Source organism: Arachis hypogaea, chromosome 18 (assembly GCF_003086295.3).
Source record: "Arachis hypogaea cultivar Tifrunner chromosome 18, arahy.Tifrunner.gnm2.J5K5, whole genome shotgun sequence".
In the NCBI taxonomy this organism is placed as follows: domain Eukaryota; kingdom Viridiplantae; phylum Streptophyta; class Magnoliopsida; order Fabales; family Fabaceae; genus Arachis; species Arachis hypogaea.
The window spans coordinates 105,300,068-105,324,974 of NC_092053.1; the positions used below are offsets into that span (position 1 = coordinate 105,300,068).

Here is a 24,907-nt window from a genome sequence, read left to right on the forward strand (position 1 = left end):
GAATTCTTATTAAAATTTTTGAATCACTTTATTTTCTTTTCCACTCAATTTTCAAAAAATCACAAAAAAAAATTTTATAAAACCATAAAATCAAAAATATTTTTATGTTTCTTGTTTGAGTCTAGTATCAATTTTTAAGTTTGGTGTCAATTGCATGTCTTTATTCTTCTTGCATTTTTCGAATACATGCATTATGTTCTTCATTGATCTTCAAGTAGTTCTTGTTGATTTCATTGCTCTGATCTTTAAATTCTCTTGTTTTGTGTGTTTTGTTGTTTCTCATATGCATTCTCAATTTGTCAGTGTCTCTTATATGAAATTTTTTTTAAGTTTGGTGTCCTACATGCATTGTTTGTTTGATTTGAGTTTCCTAAGATTAATTGTATTTTGATTGTTTCTCATCATTGAAAAATTCAAAAAAAATCTCAAAACTATGTCTTTTCAAGTCAATAATACAGAGAATTGAAGATTCAGAACATTCAGCAGATGAATCAAACAAAAAAAGCTGGGCGTTCAAAACGCCCAGTGAAGAAGGAAAACTGGCGTTTAAACGCCAGCCAGGATACCTGGCTGGGTGTTTAACGCCCAAAAAGGTAGCATTTTGGGCGTTAAACACCAGAATGGATGCCATTCTGGGCGTTTAACGCCAGAAGGACACTAGAGGGAAGATTTTGTTTTTAATTCAAATTTTTTTTTCAAATCTTCATAATTTTTCAAAATCAAATCTTTTTCAAATCATATCTTTTCAATCATATCTTTTCAAAATCAATTTCTTTCTATTTTTTAATTATTATTATTTTCAAAAATTCTTGTTACAATTAGTAATTTAATTCAAAATTTTCAAGTTGTTACTTTCCTATTAAGAAAGGATCAAATTTTAAATTCTAGAATCATATCTTTTAAATTTCTTGTTAGTCAAGTAATCAACTTTAATTTTAAAACTTTCTTCTTTTAAATTTGATTCTCAATCATATCTTCTTAATCATATCTTTTCAATCACATCTTTTTCAAAATTAAGTTTCAATCATATCTTTTTTATTTCTAATTTCAAAATCGTTTTCAAAAATCACTTAATTCCTTTCCTAATCTTAGTTTTCGAAAATCATCAATCAAATTTTCAAATTTCTTTTAATTATTTCAAAATCTTTTTCTTATTTAATTTCAAAAATTCTTCCCTTCTTCTCACATCCTTCTATTTATGGACTAACATTCATCCTCAATGTACAATTCGAACTCTATCCCTCTTAATAAGTTCGAATTCTTTCTTCTCTACCTCCTCCTTCTATTGTTCTTTTCCTCTGACACCTCAAGGAATCTCTATACTGTGACATAGAGAATTCCATACTTTCTTGTTCTCTTCTCTTGCATATGAGCAGGAGCAAAGACAAAGGCATTCTTGTTGAAGCTAATCCTGAACCTGAAAGGACCTTGAAGAGAAAGCTAAGAGAAGCTAAAGTACAAATCTCTGTAGAGGGCCTAACAGAGCTTTTCAAAGAAGAAGAAGCCATGGCAGCCGAAAACAACAATGCCAACAATGCAAGGAAGGTGCTTGGTGACTTTACTGCACTTACTCCCGACTTCTATGGGAGAAGCATCTCAATCCCTGCCATTGGAGCAAACAACTTTGAGCTTAAGCCTCAATTAGTTTCTCTAATGCAACAGAATTGCAAGTTTCATGGACTTCCATTGGAAGATCCTCATCAGTTCTTAGCTGAATTCTGGCAAATCTGTGACACTGTCAAGACCAATGGGGTTGACCCTGAGGTCTACAGACTTATGCTCTTCCCTTTTGCTGTAAGAGACAGAGCTAGGACATGGTTGGACTCACAACCTAAAGAAAGCTTGAACTCTTGGGAAAAGCTAGTCAATGCCTTCTTGGCAAAGTTCTTTCCACCTCAAAAATTGAGTAAGCTTAGAGTGGAAGTCCAAACCTTTAGACAAAAGCAAGGTGAATCCCTCTATGAAGCTTGGAAAAGATACAAGCAATTGATCAAAAGGTGTCCTTCTGACATGCTTTCAGAATGGAGCATCATAGGTATCTTCTATGATGGTCTGTTTGAACTATCCAAGATGTCATTGGACAGCTCTGCTGGAGGATCTCTTCATCTGAAGAAGACGCCTGCAGAAGCTCAGGAACTCATTGAAATGGTTGCAAATAACCAATTCATGTACACTTCTGAAAGGAATCCTGTGAATAATGGGACAACTCAGAAGAAGGGAGTTCTTGAGATTGATACTCTGAATGCCATATTGGCTCAGAATAAAATATTGACCCAACAAGTCAATATGATTTTTCAGAGTCTGTCTGAAATGCAAGCAGCAACAGGCAGTACTAAGGAAGCTTCCTCTGAAGAAGAAGCTTATGATCCTAAGAACCCAGCAATGGAAGAGGTGAATTACATGGGAGAACCCTATGGAAACACCTATAATCTTTCATGGAGAAATCATCCAAATCTCTCATGGAAGGATCAACAGAGACCTCAACAAGGTTTCAGCAACAGTAATGGTGGAAGAAATAGGTTTAGCAATGGCAAACCTTTTCCACCATCTTCTCAGCAACAGATAGAGAATTCTAAGCAAAGCCCCTCTGACTTAGCAACCATTGTCTCTGATCTAATCAAAACCACTCAAAGTTTCATGACTGAAATAAGGTCCTCCAATAGAAATTTGGAGGCACAAGTGGGTCAGCTGAATAAGAAAATTACTGAACCCCCTCCTAGTACTCTCCCAAGCAATACAGAAGAGAATCCAAAGAGAGAGTGCAAGGCCATAAACACGTCTCACATGGCCGAACCTGGAGAGGAGGAAGAGGCAGTGATCTCCACTGAGGAAGACCTCAATGGATGTCCACTAACCTCCATGGAGTTCCCTAATGAGGAACCATGGGAATCTGAGGCTCACATAGAGACCATAGAGATTCCATTGAATTTACTTCTGTCATTCATGAGCTCTGATGAGTATTCTTCCTCTGAAGAGGATGAAGATGTTACTGAAGAGCAAGTTGCTAAGTACATTGGAGCAATCATGAAGCTAAATGCCAAGTTGTTTGGTAATGAGACTTGGGAGGATGAACCTCCATTCTTCATCAAAGAACTGGATGACTTGACTAGGCAGAAATTACCTCTGAAGAGACAAGACCCTGGAAAATTCTTAATCCCTTGTACCATAGGCACCATGACCTTTGAGAAGGCTCTGTGTGACCTAGGGTCAAGCATAAACCTCATGCCTCTCTCTGTAATAGAGAAGCTAGGGATCATTGAGGTACAAGCTGCTAGAATCTCACTAGAGATGGCAGACAATTCAAAGAAACAGGCTTATGGACTTGTAGAGGATGTCTTGGTAAAGGTAGAAGACTATTACATCCCTGCTGATTTCATAATCCTAGAGACTGGGAAGTGTATGGATGAATCCATCATCCTTGGCAGACCCTTCCTAGCCACAGCAAAAGCTGTGATTGATGTTAACAGAGGAAAATTGATCATTCAAGTGAATGAAGACTCCCTTGTGTTCAAGGCTCAAGGATATCCCTCTGTAACCATGGAGAGGAAGCATGAAGAGCTTCTCCCAATACAGAGTCAAACAGAACCCCCACACTTAAACTCTAAGTTTGGTGTTGAGAGGTTCCAACATTGCTCTAAACATTTGTGAGGCTCCATGAGAGCCACTGTCAAGCTATTGACATTAAAGAAGTGCTTGTTAGGAGGTAACCCAATCTTTAACTATCTATATTAAATTTCTATTTTCTTTTGTTATTTTATGTTTTCTGTAGGTTGATGATCATGTAAAGTCACAAAAACAATTGAAAAAGCAAAAATAGAATGAAAAACAGAACACCCTGGAGGAGAAACTTACTGGCGTTTAAACGCCAGTAAGGGTAGCAGAATGGACGTTAAACGACTAGTCTGGCACCATTCTGGGCATTTAACGCCAGAAATAGGCAAGAAGCTGGCGTTAAACGCCAGAAATGGGCAGCAGCCTGGCATTTAACGCCAAGATTAGCAGCAAGGGGCGTTTTGCACGCCACATGGTGCAGGGATGAGAAACCCTTGACACCTCAGGATCTGTGGACCCCACAGGATCCCCACCTACCTCACCATTCAAATTCAAACCACGTTCCCACCCAAACCCACCCATAATGGCCGAACTATACCCCCCTCTCCACTCCTATATAAACCCATCTTCACTCCTTCATTTTCACACAACATACACACTACCTATCCCCCTTGGCCAAAACACAAAGCCCCCTCCATCTCCTCTATTTCTTCTTCTTCTACTCTCTTCTTTCTTCTTTTGCTCGAGGACAAACAACCTTCTAAGTTTGGTGTGGTAAAAGCTAAAGCTTTTTTGTTTTTTCATAACCATTAATGGCACCAAAGGCCGGAGAAACCTCTAGAAAGAGGAAAGGGAAGGCAAAAGCTTCCACCTCCGAGTCATGGGAGATGGAGAGATTCCTCTCAAGGGTGCATCAAGACCACTTCTATGAAGTTGTGGCCAAGAAGAAGGTGATCCCCGAGGTCCCTTTTAAGCTCAAAAAGGGCGAATATCCAGAGATCCGACATGAGATCCGAAGAAAAGGTTGGGAAATTCTCACCAACCCCATTCAACAAGTCGGAATCTTAATGCTTCAAGAGTTCTATGCCAATGCATGGATCACCAAAAACCATGATCAAAGTGTGAACCCGGACCCTAAGAATTGGCTTACAATGGTTCGAGGGAAATACTTGAATTTTAGTCCGGAAAATATAAGGTTGGCATTCAACTTGCCCATGATGCAAGGAGATGCACACCCATACACTAGAAGGGTCAACTTTGATCAAAGGTTGGACCAAGTCCTCATGGACATCTGTGAAGAGGGCGCTCAATGGAAGAGAGATTTAAGAGGGAAGCCGGTTCAACTAAGAAGGCATGACCTCAAGCCCGTGGCTAGGGGATGGTTGGAGTTCATCCAACGCTCAATCATTCCTACTAGCAACCGGTCTGAAGTTACTATAGACCGGGCTATCATGATTCATAGCATCATGATTAGAGAGGAAGTAGAAGTTCATGAGGTTATATCCCAAGAACTCTACAAGGTGGCGAACAAGTCCTCTACTTTGGCAAGGTTAGCCTTCCCTCATCTCATTTGTCACCTCTGTAATTCGGTTGGAATTGACATAGAGGAAGACATTCTCATTGATGAGGACAAGCCCATCACTAAGAAAATGATGGAGCAAACAAGAGATCCCACTCATGGACAAGAACATGAGGAAGCTCCTCATCATGAAATCCCTGAGATGCCTCAAGGGATGCAACTTCCTCCACAAAACTATTGGGAGCAAATCAACACCTCCCTAGGAGAATTAAGTTCCAACATGGACAACTAAGGGTGGAGCACCAAGAACATTTCATCCTCCTCCATGAAATTAGAAAAGACCAAAGAACCATGAGAGAGGAGCAACAAAGGCAAGGAAGAGACATTGAGGAGCTCAAGCACTCCATAAGATCTTCAAGAGGAAGAACAAGCCGCCATCACTAAGGTGGACCCGTTCTTTAATTTCCTTGCTCTTTATTTTTTGTTTTTCGAAAATTATGCTTTATGTTTATTTATGTTTGTGTCTTTATTACATGATCATTAGTGTCTAAGTGTCTATGCCTTAAAGCTATGAAAATGAATCCATCACCTTTCTTAAATGAAAAATGTTTTTAATTGAAAAAGAAAAAGAAGTGCATGAATTTCGAATTTTAAAATAGTTTAATTATTTTGATGTGGTGGCAATACTATTGTTTTTCTGAATGAATACTTGAACAGTGCATATTTTTGAATTTGATTGTTTATGAATGTTAAAATTGTTGGCTCTTGAAAGAATGATGGGAAAAGGAGAAATGTTATCTGATGATCTGAAAAATCATAAAATTGATTCTTGAAGCAAGAAAAAGCAGTGAAAAGCTTGCAAAAAAAAAAACAAAAAAAAAGAAAAAAAAAGAAAGAAAAAGAAAAGCAAGCAGAAAAAGCCAATACCCCTTTAAACCAAAAGGCAAGGGTAAAATAAAAAAGGATCCAAGGCTTTGAGCATTAGTGGATAGGAGGGCCCACAGGAATAAAATCCTGGCCTAAGCAGCTAAACCAAGCTGTCCCTAACCATGTGCTTGTGGCGTGAAGGTGTCAAGTGAAAACTTGAGACTGAGCGGTTAAAGTCGTGGTCCAAAAGCAAAAAGAGTGTGCTTAAGAGCTCTGGACACCTCTAATTGGGGACTCTAGCAAAGCTGAGTCACAATCTGAAAAGGTTTACCCAGTTATGTGTCTGTGGCATTTATGTATCCGGTGGTAATACTGGAAAATAAAATGCTTTGGGTCACGGCCAGGACTCATAAAGTAGCTGTGTTCAAGAATCAACATACTTAACTAGGAGAATCAATAACACTATCTGGATTCTGAGTTCCTATAAAAGCCAATCATTCTGAACTTCAAAGGATAAAGTGAGATGCCAAAACTGTTCAGAAGCAAAAAAGCTAAAAGCCCCGCTCATCTAATTAATACTGATCTTCATAGATATTTTTGGAATTCATTGTATATTCTATTCTTTTTATCCTATATGATTTTCAGTTGCTTGGGGACAAGCAACAATTTAAGTTTGGTGTTGTGATGAGCGGATAATTTATACGCTTTTTGGCATTGTTTTTAGTATGTTTTTAGTATATTTTAATTAGTTTTTATTATATTTTTATTAGTTTTTATTTAAAAATCACATTTCTGGACTTTACTATGAGTTTGTGTGTTTTTCTGTGATTTCAGGTATTTTCTGGCTGAAATTGAGGGACCTGAGCAAAAGTCTGATTCAGAGGCTGAAAAAGGACTGCAGATGCTGTTGGATTCTGACCTCCCTGCACTCGAAGTGGATTTTCTGGAGCTACAGAAGTCCAATTAGCAAGCTCTCAATTGCGTTGGAAAGTAGACATCCTGGGCTTTCCAGAAATATATAATAGTTCATACTTTTCCCGAGATTTGATGGCCCAAACAGGCGTTCCAAGTCAGCTCAAGAATTCTGGCATTTAATGCCGGAACTGGCACAAAAGCTGGAGTTAAATGCCCAAACTAGCACAAAAGCTGGCGTTTAACTCCAAGAAAAGTCTCTACACATGGAAGCTTCAATGCTCAGCCCAGGCACACACCAAGTGGGCCCGAAAGAAGATTTCTGCATTAATTACTGATTTCTGTAAACCCTAAGCTACTAATTCTCTATAAATAGGACCTTATATTATTGTATTTTCATCTTTGGACGTTTAGTCCCTAGACCTTGGAGGCTGGCCATTCGGCCATGCTTACACCATTATCACTTTTGTATTTTCAACGGTGGAGTTTCTACACACCATAGATTAAGGTGTGGAGCTCTGCTGTTCTTCATGAATTAATACAAGTACTATTGTTTTTCTATTCAACTCAAGTCTATTTCTTCTCCAAGATATTCATTCGCACCCAAGAACATGATGAATGTGATGATTATGTGACACTCATCACCATTCTCACCTATGAGCGCGTGACTGACAACCACTTTCATTCTACATGCAAACAAGCTTGAATGTGTATCTCTTGGGTTTCTAATCTAAGATTGGAACCTTCGTGGTATAGGTTAGAATTATTGGCGGCCATTCTTGAGATCCGGAACGTCTAAACCTTGTCTGTGGTATTCTGAGTAGGATCTGGGAAGGGATGACTGTGACGAGCTTCAAACTCGCGATTGTTGGGCGTGTGACAGACGCAAAAGGATCAATGCATCCTATTCCAACATGATCGAGAACCGACAGATGATTAGTCGTGCGGTGACAGCGCATTTGGAACATTTTCACTGAGAGGACGGGAAGTAGCCATTGACAACGGTGATGCCCAATATAAAGCTTGCCATGGAAAGGAGTATGAATGATTGGAAGATGGCAATAGGAAAGCAGAGGTTCAGGAGGAACAAAGCATCTTCAAATGCTTATCTGAAATTCCAACCAAATAATTACATAAGTATCTCTATCTTAATTTTATGTTTTATTTATCTTTTAATCATCAATTCTCCATCACCATCTGAATTCGCCTGACTGAGATTTACAAGGTGACCATAGCTTGCTTCAAGCCGACAGTCTCCGTGGGATCGACCCTTACTCACGTAAGGTTTATTACTTGGACGACCTAGTGCATTTGCTGGTTAGTTGTGCGGAATTGTGATAAAGTGTGATTCACGTTTAAGAGCTCCAAGTCCTTTGGCGCCATTGTTGATGATCACAATTTTGTGCACCACTAACACCGTTGTTTCCTTTGTTAGAATCCATATTATTTGTCACTTCGGATCACCACGAGCAATCATGAGCGATTAAGGCACCCTTTCTGTAACAAGAGACTAACAGAATTACTGAAGAAGCATGGGATAGTTCATAAAGTGGCAACAGCCTACCATCCCCAGACTAATGGGCAAGCTGAGGTATCCAACAGAGAGATAAAGAGTATATTGCAGAAGATACTCAAACCTAATAGAAGAGACTGGAGCACCAGGCTACAAGATGCACTCTGGGCATACAGAACAGCATACAAGACTCCTATTGGGATGAGTCCCTTCCGCTTAGTTTATGGAAAAGCCTATCACCTCCCATTTGAGGTGGATCACAAAGCCTTTTGGGCAGTAAAAGAGTGCAATATGGAATTTGAGAAGGCCGGAACTGAGAGGAAGTTGCAACTACAAGAATTAGAGAGCCTATGCCTAGAAGCTTATGAGAACTCAAGGCTGTACAAGGAAAAGATGAAGGTTGTGCATGATAAGCACATCAAGAGGAGAGAGTTCAAACCTGGGGACTTTGTCCTCCTTTACAACTCTAGACTGCGGCTCATGCCAGGCAAGTTGAGATCAAGATGGGAAGGTCCATACAGAGTAGAGAAGGCTGAGCCATACGGAGTTTTCCATCTGAGTCATCCTTCAAGCTCTGAATTCATCAAAGTTAATGGACATCGCTTAAAGCTATATCATGGTTAGAAGGCGACGAAAACCAAGGAGCTAGAGATCTTCCTCTTGGAGGATCCACCCATAGCAGAAAACTGAGCTAGTGGAGCGTCCAACTTAAGGACGTTAGAGCAAAGTGCTGGGTGGGAGACAACCCACCATGGTATAATCATTCCTTTCCTTCCTCTTAGTTTTCTTTTTTAATAACTCTTCTCATTATTTGCACATTTAGTTTGCATCTTCATTTGCACAATTGCATATACAAAAAAAAAGGGGCACGCGATGCGACAGCGTCGCCGACGCGTCTGCGTCGTGGGTGAGTATGAAAGAAAAATAAATCGAACAGAAAGTCACGCGAGAGCGTGGCTGGAGGCGTGCCTTAGGCACAAATCGCCCCACGCGACCGCGTCGCTGATGCGTCCGCGTCACCCACGCAGACGCGTGACCTGAAAATCGACGTAAGAAAGGGTGCATGGCCAAAAGTTGTGCTGAAGTGGGGCTGGACTGACGCTAGATGCCCAAGCCCCACCACGCGAACGTGTGCCCCACGCGTCCGCGTCGTATTCCAATATTGGCCATCCACGCGATCACGTACACCACGCGACCGCGTCACCCTGGAATTTGGCAACAATGAGTATCGAACAGTGAGTTGTGCGAGCACGAGGCTACCCTCGCGCCAGTAGCATCGAACGAGTCACGCGTCCGCGTGACCGACGCGACCACGTTGATTCTTATAAGTGCCTTCCGCGCGAACGCGTACCCCACGCGTCCGCGTCGCTTGCGCCGCACAACTTATCCTAATCTGCCAAAATATCTTATCTTTCTCTTCCCCAAATCCTACTTTTTCTTTTCCCTTCTTATTTCTTTCTTCCCCTTTCTTCCTTCTTCCTTCTCTCTCACTGTCCACTTTCTCTCTCTCACCACCATTATCAAGGTTTCTCTTTTCTTCTTCCCTCCCTACTTTTTTATTCTTTTTCTTATTTTTATGTTTTCTTCTTCTTTTCTTTTTCTTTTTACTTGCATTATCCATGTTTTCTTTTTCTTTCTTTTTCTTTTAATTGGTGTTGAAAATTTATTAGGATCATTATTATTCCTTATGATTTGCTTGTGAATTGTTAAGGACTTGTTTGGCAATTATATATTAATTTTTAAGGGTTGCTTGCATGTTCAATTCAATACTTTCAATAGCTTATTCACCATGCATGCTATGTGTTTGTGAAAATGCCCGTATGGCATTGTGCACTGTTTTTCGATATCTTTTATCCTACTCCTCTAAAATGCTTGCTTTTCACAAAAAAACCCCTCTTTTATTTTATTATTTAAATATAATTGTTATTACAAACAGGTTAGTTTGAAAGGCTTGGTAATCTAACTTGGACATTGAATGCTTGATCTATGCTACTCATGCCTTTGCCTGCATGCCAATAAACACCTTGCATTTACTTGTCCCCATATGCACTTGCTATATTTCCATTGATGATTTTCCACATGTAGTCATGACCATGTGCTTACATCATTCATCTTTTAATGTGCAATGATTACCACCTTCCCCGTTCTCTTCCTTGCTCTATCCCTTTGAATTCAAGCTACTTTCTTTTTCCCCTTTTAGGATGGCCACCAAAAAAGGCAAGGAGAAAGCTACTCCCAAACCACCCGCAAGAAGAGGAACCAAACGAGCTCTAGTGGCAGAGCCATCTTCAACTGCAGTTAAGCCCTCAACAAAAAGGATTAAGAGGATTACAAAGGTTGATGAAAAAGAGAAAGCCTTCCCAGCAAAGGACACTGCACGATTTATCAATTGCTACTGTGAGCAGATGTTCCCCATACTGGCAGAAAGGAGTTACAACAATGAATACCTTCTTATTCTCCCGACCTGTATTGCTGACTTTGTTGAGCCGCAAATTGAACGAAGACAATGGGGTTTCCTACAGAGGCAGCCACGGCAGGTTAATCTTTCCTAGGTAGTCGAGTTCTACTCTAATTTCCACCTACCAACCCTGCAGTCTGTCTATGTCTGTCAGAAATAAGTCCACATTACAGAAGAGACCATTCAGCGAGCTCTAGATCTCCCCCTACTCCAGAAGGACTGGACGCATTTCAAGAAGCCTCACTCAAGCGCCAGACGTACCAATTTGACTGGGACGCTGTTCTCAGAGTTATCGCACTACCTGGCAGTAGATGGATTTACAGATACCATCGTTCCCGTCCTAAGGGAATATCGGCTTCCGCACTTACCTTGGAGGCTCGCGTATGGGCACAGATTATGTCCCATTACGTCTTTTCGAGCACCCACGAGTCCTCCTTCAGTGCAGACATGGCCGTTTTACTATGGTGCATCCTTACAGACCAACCTCTGAACCTACCAAGACACATCCGGAATGCCATGGGACACGTACAAATTGCGGGTAACTTACCTTTTCCCACCTTGGTTTCAGATCTCGTCTCAGCAGCCGGAGTCTCCTACAGAGCTGGAGACACCAAGCCATGCTCCCACGGGATGATCAGTACGTCCCTAATAGGAAATATATTAGACCTCCAACAGTCACTACACGCCAGCCTACTGAACCGGCTGAATGCATTCCACCTTCAACACCACATGCACCTACAACAAACCAACTGCTCCATCAGATACTTGAGAGGTTGGATCGGCAGGAACACAAAGCAAAGCTGAGAGAGCGCCGTAACAAGCGCCGATTCACATACCTCAAGGAGCTATTTATGGGAAAATACAAAGACACAGACACCCCGGACTCCACTTCATTTACCAGCACAGGGAGCCATGATGGTCCCGACTGTGGGGATACTGCTACCAGCCCACCTTTGTTCCTAACAGATGGCACCGTGGACGGTGCAAAGCCTTAAGTGTGGGGAAGTCGGTCAGTACCTGACTTTCGGAGGTAATTTTTCTTCCCTAACACCAATAAAATAGGATATTTAGTTAGTTTTTCTTTTGAAGAATAGGATAAATTGCATAATAATAGGTTAGTTGCATGCATGTTCTACTTGATTGAAAAGATAATAAGTTTCTTCTAAAACTCTATTTTTAGAACAAAATTTCATTAAACTTTTATGTTAAATTTGCTTGAAGTTGTATTTGGAACATGGTTCTTAAGCTAAAGAACACACAACCTGTGAGACTTTGAGCCTAAGTACATGGTTACATTATTTAACCATAATTGTTTTATTCTTGTGTGTTTACTTCTCTATGATTGTAATCTATATTTTGTTTCGTCCTATATGTCCAATGTTTAATATATTTATATGCTTGCATATGATTGAGGCCATTATTTGCTTAGCTCACTTATCCAAATTAAGCCTACCCCTTAAGTTACCTTTGTTAGCCACTTTGAGCCTTTAAATCCCATTTGTTCTTTATTTTACCACATTACTAGCCTTAAACGGAAAAACAATTATATATCCCAATTGAATCTTTGGCTAGCTTGAGGTAGAATTGTGTGTTAATTGAGTATGGGAAAATTGTGGGAATGAAAGATAATAAGGGAATGTGTCATGATAATATAATGGGAATTTGGGTACCGACTCATGTGAAACTGTAAAAGAAAAATTAAAAATCTATGTGCATTGATAAGCTGTGTTTATTTTAAAAAAAAATCCAAAAAAATGTTCAATAAAAAAATAAGGGGACAAAATTGCCCCAGTGCTAAGTTAAAATTCAAGGATCAATGCATATATGATAAAATTAAAATAAAAGTTGATACATGAGTATGAAATGTGAGAAGGAAATTCTGGGTAGCTAGGTCTGAAATTTAAGTTATATAGAATATATATTGTGTTAGGTGAAAGCTTGGGTTAATTAAAGATTCAATTTATAAGCTTACTTAGCCAGATATGTACCCTTACCCTTACCTTGGCCCCATTACAACCTTGAAAAGACCTCATGATGTTTGCATTGGTATATTAAATGTTGTTGATTGGTTAGGAGAAGAACAAAAATTAGAAAGCATGATTAGAGAAGGATAGAGTGATTACCCTATACACTAGAGAGACTAGAGTGTACATACATCATCAGTGAGGGTTCAATGCTTAAATTCTATGTTCCCTGCTTTCATGAGCTACCTTCTTGTATTTTTATCTGTTGTTACTGTATAAGAATTGAATTAGTGGAATTTGATTTGTGATTGTCTTGAAGAGCTTATTTATTTTTGACCAAGTGGACAAGAATCATATAGTTGCATTCACATATATAGGTTGCATTGCATTGCATGAGTTTTACATGTTCCCACTCATTTATTTTATCTCCTTCAACTAAGCATGAGGACATGCTAATGTCTAAGTATGCGGAGGTTGATAAACTATTATTTTATGGTTTATATTGCGTTTAATTGTGTGGTTTTATCGAATCTTTACCCACTTATTCATTAATTTAGCATGCATTTACAATTCCTTCCCAAAATTACTCCATGGTTGAAAACTACTTCCTAGAGACTTTTAATTATGTATTTTAATGTTCCTTTATTCCATTCGATGCCGTGATCTGTGTATTAAGTGTTTCAGGCTTTATAGGGCATGAATGACTTGGAGATTGGAAAGGAGGCTTGCAAAAATGGAAGGAACACAAGAAATGGAGGAGATGACCAGCGAGAAGTGACGCGGACGCATGGCTCACGCGACCGCGCGAAATAGAGGAAATTGCAGGGACGCGCTTGCATGCCTGACGCGAATGCATGGATTGGAAACTGCACAAGTGACGCGAATGCGTGGACGACGCGCACGCGTGGCAAGGCAAAACGCTGGATGACGCGAACGCTTGGATGACGCGATCGCGTGACGTGCGCGATCTGCAGAATCTGCAAAATTCGCTGGGGGCGATTTTGGGCCCTGTTTTGACCAGTTCTTGGCCCAGAAAAGCATATTAGAGCCAGAGAACATGCAGAGACCAACACAACATTTATTCCGCATAATTTTAGTTTTAGATCTGATTTTACTCCTCCTCTAGGTTTTCTCTCTACACATTCAGAGCTCTTAGGATTTTGATTTTATTGCTTTTTGGATTGGGATATTGAGAAGAGTTATTACCTCCGTCAAGACTTCATCATTCTAGTTTTTTTCCTTACTTGTCACTTACTCTTTCATATCCTTAATTTATTCAGAATTACTATTGGATTATTTTTAGAATTTATTAATACAAGAACTATTTTTATTCTTAATTGATCCTTTTGATTATTATTTATCATGTCTTTCTTTATTTCCCTTTCTTATTTCGTGAATTTTACAATCATAATGAGCGAGTAGTTCCATAACTTGATTGGGAGTTGGTTGAAAGGAGGACCTTGAGTTGGAATGCTCAACAGTAAAATTATAGTTGGGTTTAGCGTTAGGTCGCCCCTCTAGTCACTGACACTAGTCCTTCCCAAGGGAGAGGATTAGAACTTGTGAATAGAAATTGACTTCCAACTTGCTTAACTTTCCTTTATCTGGTAAAGGATAATTGAGCAGGCGACCTTCAATTATCACTTTTATCTTGGGAAAACTCCAACAAGGATAGGACTTCTGACTAATCTACTCCCGGTCAAGGTTTTTATTTAAATTACACAAATTCTCTAATTTAATTTTCTGTCTAGCAAACTCAACCCCTTTTGGAAAATATCTGATTAATAAAATAGCATATCTTTCTGCAACTCGTTGGGAGACGACCTGGGATTCATACTCCCAGTATTTTAATTCTAATTTTGTGACAACCCTTCTAAATTGATAAGCGGATTTTTGGTTAGTTAAGAACTATACTTGCAACGTATCTCTTATAATAATTTCTTAACTCGCCAATTTCCGCCACGTCAGTGGATCTTGGCCGACAATTTTCCGTTAATTTTAAATCTATAAGTGGCACTCTTAACACAACTCATCATCAGCTTCACCCATTCTTTACTGAAACCGAACCTTTCCATGACCCTTTGCAAAAAATTCCATTCCATTCTATCGTAAGCCTTATTCATATCCAATTTGATGGCTATGTCATTACTTCCGTGATTTCCTTTTCTTTTTAATTTGTGAAACACTTCCTGCACTACCACAATATTATCCTGTATGAGCCTTCCTTTTATAAAAGCGCTCTGAACCGGGGATATGACAACATCAAGCACTATTCTCAATCTTCCAACCAAGACTCTTGTTACAATCTTATATATGAAGTTACAGCAGCTGATGGGTCTGAGTTGATTCAGGCTGTCCGGTTGCCTCACTTTTGGAATCAAAACCACAGTTGTTTCACCTAGGTCCTCTAGTAAACTGCCTTCCTCAAAAATCTGCCTCACCACGCCACATACATCTTTACTCAGAATATCCCAATGCTGTTGAAAGAAAAGACCATTTAATCCATCTGGGCCCAGGGCTTTTAAGCTTCCCTTGCTAAAGACTATGTCCTTAATTTTCTCATCTTTGATCTTTGCCATTAGGTCATCATTCATCTTTCTCGTGACCCTCATAGGTATATGTTTTATGCAGTCTTCCATGTTCCTATCCCCTTCCGAGGTGAACAGCTTGGTGAAATGTGTTTCTACTAGCCTCATAATGTCTGTTTCTCCTTGTGTCCAATGTCCAACCTCGTCTTTCAGTTTGTCAATTCTATTCCTCATTCTTCTCTGTATGGTTGTTGCATGAAAGAAGGCTGTGTTTTTATCTCCCCATTTAAGCCATTTCAACCTTGATATTTGCCCCCAGTATTTTTCTTCTTGTTTCCAAAGATCAGTTATCTGGTTCTTTAGTTCCTTCTCTCTTTTTTGATCTCTGTCCGTCATATCGCCCTTTTGTATTTGATGTAGCTCATTCTTCTTTTTTTCTATTTCTTTGTCTGCTCTTTTGAACTTTCTTCTGCTCCACTCCTTCAATTCCCTTATGCATCTGCTTCTCTTTCTAATAAATTGGTTCCAACAGTTTCTGTTTCCATCATCCTGCTGCCAAGTCCTCCTAATAACCTCTTCGCATTCCTCATGCTCTGTCTAAAAGGCCTCAAACCTGAATTCTTTTTTTATCCGATCTTTCGGCTGTGTTTCCAAAATTAAGGCACAATGATCTGAACTTATGGCCGGAGCAGCTTTTAGAACAACATTCTGATGTAAACTCAGCCATTTCCAATTTACTAAAACCCTATCAAGTCTTTCCCTAGTGACAAAGTTGTTTCTTGGGTTGCTGTACCATGTGTACCTACTTCCTTTAAGGTCAATATCTATTAAACCATTGTCATCTACAAATCTTCTGAAGGAATCCAAATAAATTTTTGGTTGAGGATGAAGGCCTACCTTTTCATCTTGACTTAGGATATCATTGAAATCTCCCAAAACAGCTTGAGGTTCTTCCCTGTTCCTATTACTTACCGTAAGCTCCCCTAGAGTTGCCTTCGCTTTTGGAAAACTGGATTGCCATATACAAAAACACCCTGCCATTTCATAACGTTATTAAGGTTAATACTAGCTTTAATATAATTATCACACCACTCATAAACATCGATATTAATATTGGATTTCCATAACAAACATAGCCCACCGGACAAGCCCCGGGGTTCTACACAAAAAAACTTGTCAAAGTTCAGCCTTCTTCTTATCCTACTCATTCTTTCCTGACTGGCCCTGGTTTCCATTAAAAATACTATAAGCGGATTTACTTTTTTACAAAGGTTATACAACTCAGAATCGGGGCAGCCGCTATTCCCCGACAATTCTAACTGATGATACTCATGGCTGAGGTTGGGGCTTGATAAGGCCCGCCTCCTCAGCCATTTGAATTTCTATAATCTGACCAGTAACTTGCCTAGCTAACTGATACTCCCCTGAACCATTAGAGTTGGTGTTGTTCTTTGTTTTCTTAGGTTTTCTATCCTCTTGTTCCTCCTGTCTCTCCCTATAAGTTAGCATTGGAATATGTTTGGTTTCTCGTTTCCTCTTTAATTTCAAATTCAGCTCCAATTTCTTTGCAAGTCGCGTTTCCCAATCTGTCTGTGCTTCCGTTTCCTTTTCTTCATCTTCATCACTTGCTAACTCAACATAGTATATATTCTCCCTTGGCTTTGCTTTTTGGCACTCTCCTCTATGTTCAGCCTTCTGATCTTCTTTGGATAGTCTTCTTGTAGCATTTTCCTCTATTTCCCCCTTCAGAAATTCTTGTTTTTCTTTTCCTTTTGTTCTGGCTTCATACCCCTGTTCGTCCCGCTTCCTTGCTAACATCAGCCTCTTTAATTCCTGGCCTATGGTTTTCTTTTCTTTTTTTCCTGGGCCCATTCTCCATTCTTCTATTTTATAGCTGTTCACTTCTTCCCCTTCATTTGTGTAATTGTTCAGCCCACTTTCTCCAGCATTCCTTGCTTGCTGATTTAAGGCCCCTGTTTTGGGCCCAATATCCCTTGCTTGACCATTTCCATCTGATTTCTTTGCTTGATTCCTCCTTTCTTGCATCTGGGCCTTTTTGATAGCGGCCCATTCATTCTTCCTCTCTCTTATCTCTTCAATCAGATTGCTGATTTTATAGGTTGTTCCTAATTCATGATGTGTATCCCCCTTTTCCTGAAAATCAGGGATTCTTGGTATTTCTTCTACCTGCTCCTCTGCGTCTACCATCTCTTCTTCTCTCCTCATTTGGTTTTCCCATACACTTTCCTCACGGATTTTCTGCTGCGAAACTCTTTCTGCCCTCATCCTACTTTCTTCAGAGCTTCATTCTTCGCTACTCTCTCTCTCTCAGGGTTCATTTGTTCACGCGCATGTACCTCCCCATCCTGACTCCGTCCTCCTTGTTTTGGAGTACCTCCTCCCATGGTTGATCATGTTCGACCCAGACTTGCTCCCAGTCTCGATGCATATTTTTTCTTTGTGGAATCCCAGCATGCCATGGCTGTTGGATTTTTGCATGACTTCTTCTCATGCCCTAGTATACTACAGTTGAAGCAGTAGCTGTCTGGCAACCTCTCATACTTGAAAAAAATCCACAGTGGAGGTAGATTCTCTCTATCTAACCAGAATCCTGTAGGTAATGCCTTTGTGATATTGATGCTCACCCTAATTCTCAGATATGGCCTCTTGAGGACTCCATCCATCTTTGGTTCTTCAGCTTCGACTAAGACTCCTAACATTTCTCCAATAAGGCAAGCAGTTTCTTTCTCCATGAATTCAAGTGGAATGCCATGCACTTGAATCCAAAATTCCATGAAATCATGGTCAACTTCAAAAACTGACACGCCCTCTCTCCATAGCCTGAGATTAATCATATTACCTTTGACATTCCATGGTCCATTCTGAATGATCTGCAACCCTTTCTTCCTGTCTTTGAAGCTGAATAGTATCTTCTTCCTTCCAATGTCTGTACCGCCACTCCTTGAGGGTTTTCCCACATTCCTAGTAAAGCATTCTTGCAAGTTTTGAAGCTCATCTCCTTATCACTTATTAACTTTCCCACCACATTTAAGCAATCTTTCTTATATCCCATTTCTCCCGACTTGTTGAGTTTTATGACTTTTTCCTCGATGTTGTTCATTTTGAAGGGTTAGTGAAAAAAATTTTGTGTGTTTCAGGTTTCAGTGGTTAATGAAGAGAATGATGTGTGTTTCAGGTTTCAGTGGTCTTGACGATTCAAGTGGAATGAGGATTATGTAAGAGTGTAGATTTGTTTGTTGAAAAATAAGACTCAAAAACTCCCTTAAATTTGGAGAAGAACCCAGAGTTTTCAAAAGACTCTCCTATTGAGAGAAACGGAGCTCCCTGAACAGAGCTGTTGTCTCCGCCCCTACCCTTTCTACAACCGTGATTGCTGCATTATTTATTATATTTAATTAGATATACAATTCAAGTGATTGCAGCCCATGAGGCATTCAATTCATGGAACACTACTACGTAATACCCCTTTTCCATTTTTCGTATCAAATTCTTTTTAAATTTAACAGGAGAAGATCTTGATTGAATATCACGTGGGCCAATAATGCCCTAAGGGGTAAATTTTTGGCCGAGCATGTGCCTTATGCCCAGTTGAAGGCGTTGCATCATAGTAAATTTACAATTATGCTAAGTAACCAATTAGGGTAGCATATTACAGTCAACTATTACTTGGGCTTAGAAAAATTAATTAAAAATAACCCAAATTCATCATACAAAGTCACTTTGACATTTCTCTCAGCAAAAAATACGCTGAAAGCCTCTCTTTCCTTTCCTCTCTCATTATTAAAAAGGAAACATTTAAAATATAATTAAAAAAAAACATCTTAAACATAATAAAAGAAATTATCTAAAATATTAAAAAAACAAAAAAAAATAAAAAATAAAAAATAAAAAATCCTAAATTATTAACAGAAAACATCTGAACTTAGCGTAAAAAATATTCGAAGTCTAACAAAAAAAATATTTAAAATTATTTTAAAAACATCCAAACCTAATAATAAAACGAGATATTTAAAATTATTGAAAAAAGAACATTTAAATATAACAAAAGAAAACATCCAATACATAAAAAAAACATCTAAAACTATTAAAAGAGAATCCTTTAAAACCTAAAAAGAAAAAATATACAAAGAAATATCTAAAACTTAATAAAAAAAACATCTAAAATATTAAAAAAATCCAAAAGTCAAACAAAATAAAAACAACTCAAAATTACTGAGGAAAGAACATTTGAAACATAATAAAAAGAAACACTACAAGAAAATACGTCTATTGCCACGCTTTTAAAGCGTGGCGAAAAGTTGAAAAAAGCGTGGCGATAGCTTTTCGCCACGCTTTTTGAGCTACTGCCACGCTTTTGAAAGGGTGGCGTATGAAGGGGTGGCGGTTGATCTATCGCCACGCTTTTGGTGACCTATCGCCACGCTTTTTCTTTTGCCACGCTTTTTACAACTAGCCACCCGTTAAAGCGTGGCCGTATGTGGGAGATAGGGCCACGCTTTAAAAGCGTGGCCATATGGGAGATACAGCCACGCTTTTGAAGCGTGGCGATAGGTAGAGATACGGCCACGCTTTTGAAGCGTGGCGATAGCAAGAGATACGGCCACGCTTTTAAAACGTGGCGATAGGGAGAGATACGGCCACGCTTTAAAAGCGTGGCCATAGCAAGATATACAGCCACGCTTTAAAAGCGTGGCAAAAACCTTGTTAAATTAAAAAAAAAATTATTTTCCTTACTTGATCTTCATTGCTACACTATAAATTTTCAATCCTTTTTTATTACCAAACCTACAAATATATTATGCAATTTTTATTACAAGACAAATCAAACAATAGTTAGTGACATATATAATTTACTATAATTGTTTTATACATTAAAAAACTAATACTCAAATACAAAATAAATCTTGAGTTCAAAATCCAAAACTAAAAACCGAAGAAAAATACAGAAATAATACAAGTTAAAACTGCTCATAATATATCAAATTACACTAATAGAGATGATCATCAACTTAAATACTTAGTAAAAGATCATAATCAACCTAAAACTGCTCCACTTTGTGTATTAAGCATTCAAGTTATCCATTCCAATACTAGCCTGCAGCAAAATATCAAGAACAAATTGAACCAACAAAAACGATATATATAAAAATATTATAAGAAATAATCTAATTTATGCATGTATTAACAATTCTAAATTAAACCAGGTTCACATTCTACTATAAAAATTCATCAGCATTATGCTAATAGGAATAAAACAAAATGTATTGAAGCAAGTTCAGCTACTTGAGGTCCAAAATTTCACAACTTCCTTTAGCTAAAAACAAAGCAGAAAATATATTGAAGACTTTGAAAATAGAATTGCTGCATTTATAATCTAAAGACTCAAACCCATAAAAGAATTGCTGCATTTATAATCTAAAGAGAGGAAATTACAATATTGGACCTATTTGATATTCGACCTATTTGAATTCTTTTGGAATGTATCTTCTAGCTTTCTTTGCCTTCACAAGATGGAGTTAATACAAGGCACTGATAAACAAAGAAACAGAACAGTTAATGAAAGAAACAATTCCCATTTCCCACAAATTAAAGTTGAACATACATAAACAACACTTAGAGAAAGATTCATTGTTACAATTTTGCAGACTTAATGAATTACCTTCCTCTAAATACCCATGGATGAGATATGACAAGTGTTTGTCCTTGTCAACTAGGAACTGTGACAACAAGAGAAAAAGGCTTCAAAAGATTACACCAACACCATACTTTCAATTTCATGGTAATAAACTTAAAGGCCTACAAGCTACAATGCCACTGAAATTATTTGTAGTAGTAGTGTTGAATACCATGTTAAAAACCAAACGCTACCAATCTAAACTTCTCAACCTACCCATTTCCCACCAAAATTATTCTGAAATAATAATCAAAATAATTCACCATACACTCTAATTTCCAACAGAAAATGTTTAAAGATAATGCTTAATGGTGGGTGCTTCAGCGTGAACTTACGAGCTACATTTCTTCAATCTGTAATCAAAATAATTCTTCATTATGTCATTCACATTAGGGGTGCGAGGAAGTTTACAAGCTGCAAAAAAAGAAAACCAATAAGAATAAAATACTGGTCCAATAATTTCAAAATGACAAAAAGGTTTCTACTGTTTGAAGAAAAATTGTATTGAGTAACAATTATATCAACTTGCTTGTAAAGGAATTAAATTCATGTTGGTTATATAAAACCGATAAGAATAAAACTAATGTATATAAAATAATAGCACTACCTTGCCCAGATGGGTGATAAATTCACATGGGAGCAAATTAAATTCATGTTGGTTATATAAAATTCCTAATTATTGTTATAAAAGAAGAGTTCAATTAAGAAGCTATTTTTATAGCCAATTTCAGCTAATATGCTTACTTTTTCAATGTACAATAAAAAGGGCATTAATGTCTTTTTGTTTATAATTATGTATTAGTGTCATATCCTTCGTTCTAATAAGCACAACCTTAATATCTCTTTATCTTCTATTATGAAACATTGTACTCATCAAAGAGGCAAAGACAACAATATAAAGATGTGTTTGGTAAATGAAGAGCTTGAAGGAGAAGGGACGGGAAAAAAAAGAGTTAGTGAATAAAGTAGAATTGAAACCCAATCCTTTTTCACTCAAAAAGGCAAACTTGTAATCACAGCCTTAAAACAATTTAATGGTGGTTTTCCTTGTTTGTACAGTAAACTAAACTCAAAGCTGAGAAAGAAAAAACTCAAACCTGAATGACATGGTTTTTGAAGCTGACATTCTCTTTCTCCTTGCGGGTTTTGTACTCAATGTAGAGAATGCTTATCAAATAAGCAGTCCAACTACAACAAAGAGAATAATCCCAGTTAGTTAGTTAGTTTCAACAATTATGAAATGAATTGAAACTGTTTTGTGTATATACCAGATTTGAGGCACAGTTGAACCAAGCATCATAAGCAGAACCACCATGCCAGAGAAGACTTTTCAAGGAGGAATGTGAACCTGAACCACCACCTTCTTTTTCCAACTCTTCTCTCTCTTCTCTTTCAATTGTTTCATTCAGGCTTGACATCATGGTTTCTTCACCTCCTTGCTTCTGTCTTGACATTGTTTTTATGGTGATAAAGATCTGAAGAAGAAGAAGAAGAAGAGATCACATTAAACAGTGTTAAAATCAAGACATGTACCAAACTCCATGATTAAAACACAAAAAGGAGATACGGAACCGTGTATGATAAACAGTAAAAGCTACCTAATCTTAGTCAATAATGTTGCTTTGTGATGAAAGGAAAGGTTTTTTCTTTTCTTTTTCTCCTCTCTTGCTGCTGATTGACAGAGAAAATCATAGGCTTTTTTCCCACTCTGATCCTACTGCCAAATAGAATGAAGGCCTTAAATCCTAAAAATTATAACATTAAATTAATTTTATAACAATAATTAGGCTTGATAAAAATACCCATGTTGGTCTTCAAATTAAATTAATTAACATACCTTCCTAAAACTACATGGGAGCAAAATGAATAACCATACCTTCTGTCTCAGTGAAGGGTCAGGTAATTCGAGTACTTTTGAACACTGCTTCCTAATTTGATTTCTCTTTTCAATATCAGCATTCCCTTCCTAATAAAAAACCATCGGACAAGGGGAATGGCAAAGAAGGAACCAGCATAAATCTGAAAATATTATCAATTCATCATTCAATCTATTGTGACAGCAAACCTAAACCAGTGCTAATAGACATTAAAATAACACCCTCATCCTCAAGAAAATATCTATTGGGAGTGAAAGAAGGACATAAAGAAGCTGTCAAACGCTCAAACATCTTTTATCAATAATTTCACATTTTCAATGCTTTCAACTTATCTCGTATTTAAAAGCCATAGCAAGGCAAGAGAAGCATTCATTGATGTTCAACACATGATGTTTTCCAACGACACCAATTTGCAGAGTCCAGAACTAAGTCTATTTTTTTTTTCTTTTTGGGTCATGTTACCCTCAAATTTTAAGTCTCAGATAATATTTCTCTAAGCAACAGCATCAAATCATGGAATTAAATACTAAATTTACAGCAAGACATTACCATCAAATTCTCAAAATTAGCATCATCAAGAATTCTTCTATAAATTCAAAAAGAAAAAAAAATCATACCTGAAGAAGCGGAAAGATGTCTGCCACAAATTTAATGAAGCAAGGACGAAGGAGCAAAGCAGGGGCGAAGCCTACACGAACGAGCAAAGTTCAGAAGCATTACCAGAACCAGCGCCGAGAAGAAGAAGAGTGGCTGAGCAGGGGCTTGTGACCTTCCTCACCAAAAGAGCATCAGCGCCGAGGAGAAGAAGATGAGCAGCGCCGAGAAGAAAGGAGCAGGGGAAGAGATATAGATCCAAGAAGTGGGTTCTGCAGCGCAAAAGTAAGCCACTTCCACTTCCACAGAACCACTCCTTGGATGTCACCACCTTCATCTCATCACACGCCCACCATGCCAGGATCGCCTTCTTTGACGCCACCACCGGCAACCACATCACCTTCCACCAACTCTGGCGAGCCGTCGACGCCGTCGCCCCCTCCCTCTACGACCTCGGCATCCGCAAGGGCACCGTCGTCCTCCTCCTCTCCCCAAACAACATCTACTTCCCCGTCATCTGCCTCGTCGTCATGTCCCTCGGCGCCATCATCACCACCACCAACCCTCTCAACACCGCCGCCGAAATCCGCAAGCAAATCAACGAATCGAAGCCTCGCATCGCCACCATCCCTCCCCTGGCCTCGAAAATCACAGCCACCTCCCCCTCGCTCCCGATCATCCTCATGGAGGCCGACACCAGCAGCAGCTTCCTTTCAGCCGTCACCACCCTCAGCCGTCAGTGCAGGGGTTGTGAGTGACGGAGGCATTGATGGGGGTGAGAGAGTCTCAAAGCGTGTTTAGGTGTTATTAGGCTGAAGGGGTTGTTAGGTTTGAGAGTCTCTCGCAGGTTAGGGTTATTAGTTTTTTTTTTCCAAAACAAAAAAAAAGAACCTTTTGGCCACGCTTTTAAAGCGTGCCAAAAGAGTACTAGGATATGGCCACGTTTTAAAAGCGTGGCCATAATGAAACCCTGTTGCCACGCTTTTGAAACGTCTCTCTTTTTCTCTATGGCCACGCTTTTGAAGCGTGGCAGAAAAAAATGTGGCTGTTTCTCTAATAAATGGCCACCTTTTCAAAAGCGTGGCCGTTGACCCTTTTCGCCACGTTTTTGAAGCGTAGCCAGAAAAAATGTGGCCAAATCTCTATTCAATCGCCACCCTCACAAAAGCGTGGCCATTGACCACTTTTGGCCACGCTTTTAAAGCGTGGCAAATAAAAAGCGTGGCCATAGGCCATTTTTCTTGTAGTGAAATATTCGATAAAGCCTAACAAAAAAGAGATATCCAAAATCATTTTAAAAATATTCAAAATCTAATAAAACAAGACATCTAAATAAAATTAGTGGGCCGGAAAAAGAATATCCGAAACATAATAAAAGAAAACATCCAAAATATAAGATAAAGAAATATTCGAAAATTAAGAAAAATA

At 38.7% G+C, this 24,907-nt stretch overlaps 1 long non-coding RNA gene across 4 annotated transcripts; it reads right to left on the bottom strand.

Annotated features, from left to right (window-relative positions):
• Window positions 1-20,213: 20,213 nt before the first annotated feature.
• LOC112771637 (uncharacterized) lies at window positions 20,214-22,238 on the bottom strand. 4 transcript variants are annotated; one of them, XR_003815656.2, is made up of 5 exons: window positions 22,106-22,238; window positions 21,344-21,422; window positions 20,994-21,051; window positions 20,794-20,863; window positions 20,214-20,429 (listed from the first exon to the last, which is right to left on the bottom strand). It is a non-coding gene; the product is annotated as an uncharacterized lncRNA (long non-coding RNA). The 4 variants fall into 4 exon arrangements; XR_003815655.2 differs by having other exon boundaries at window positions 20,778-20,863; XR_003815654.2 differs by having other exon boundaries at window positions 20,768-20,863.
• Between the last annotated feature and the right edge of the window lie 2,669 nt (window positions 22,239-24,907).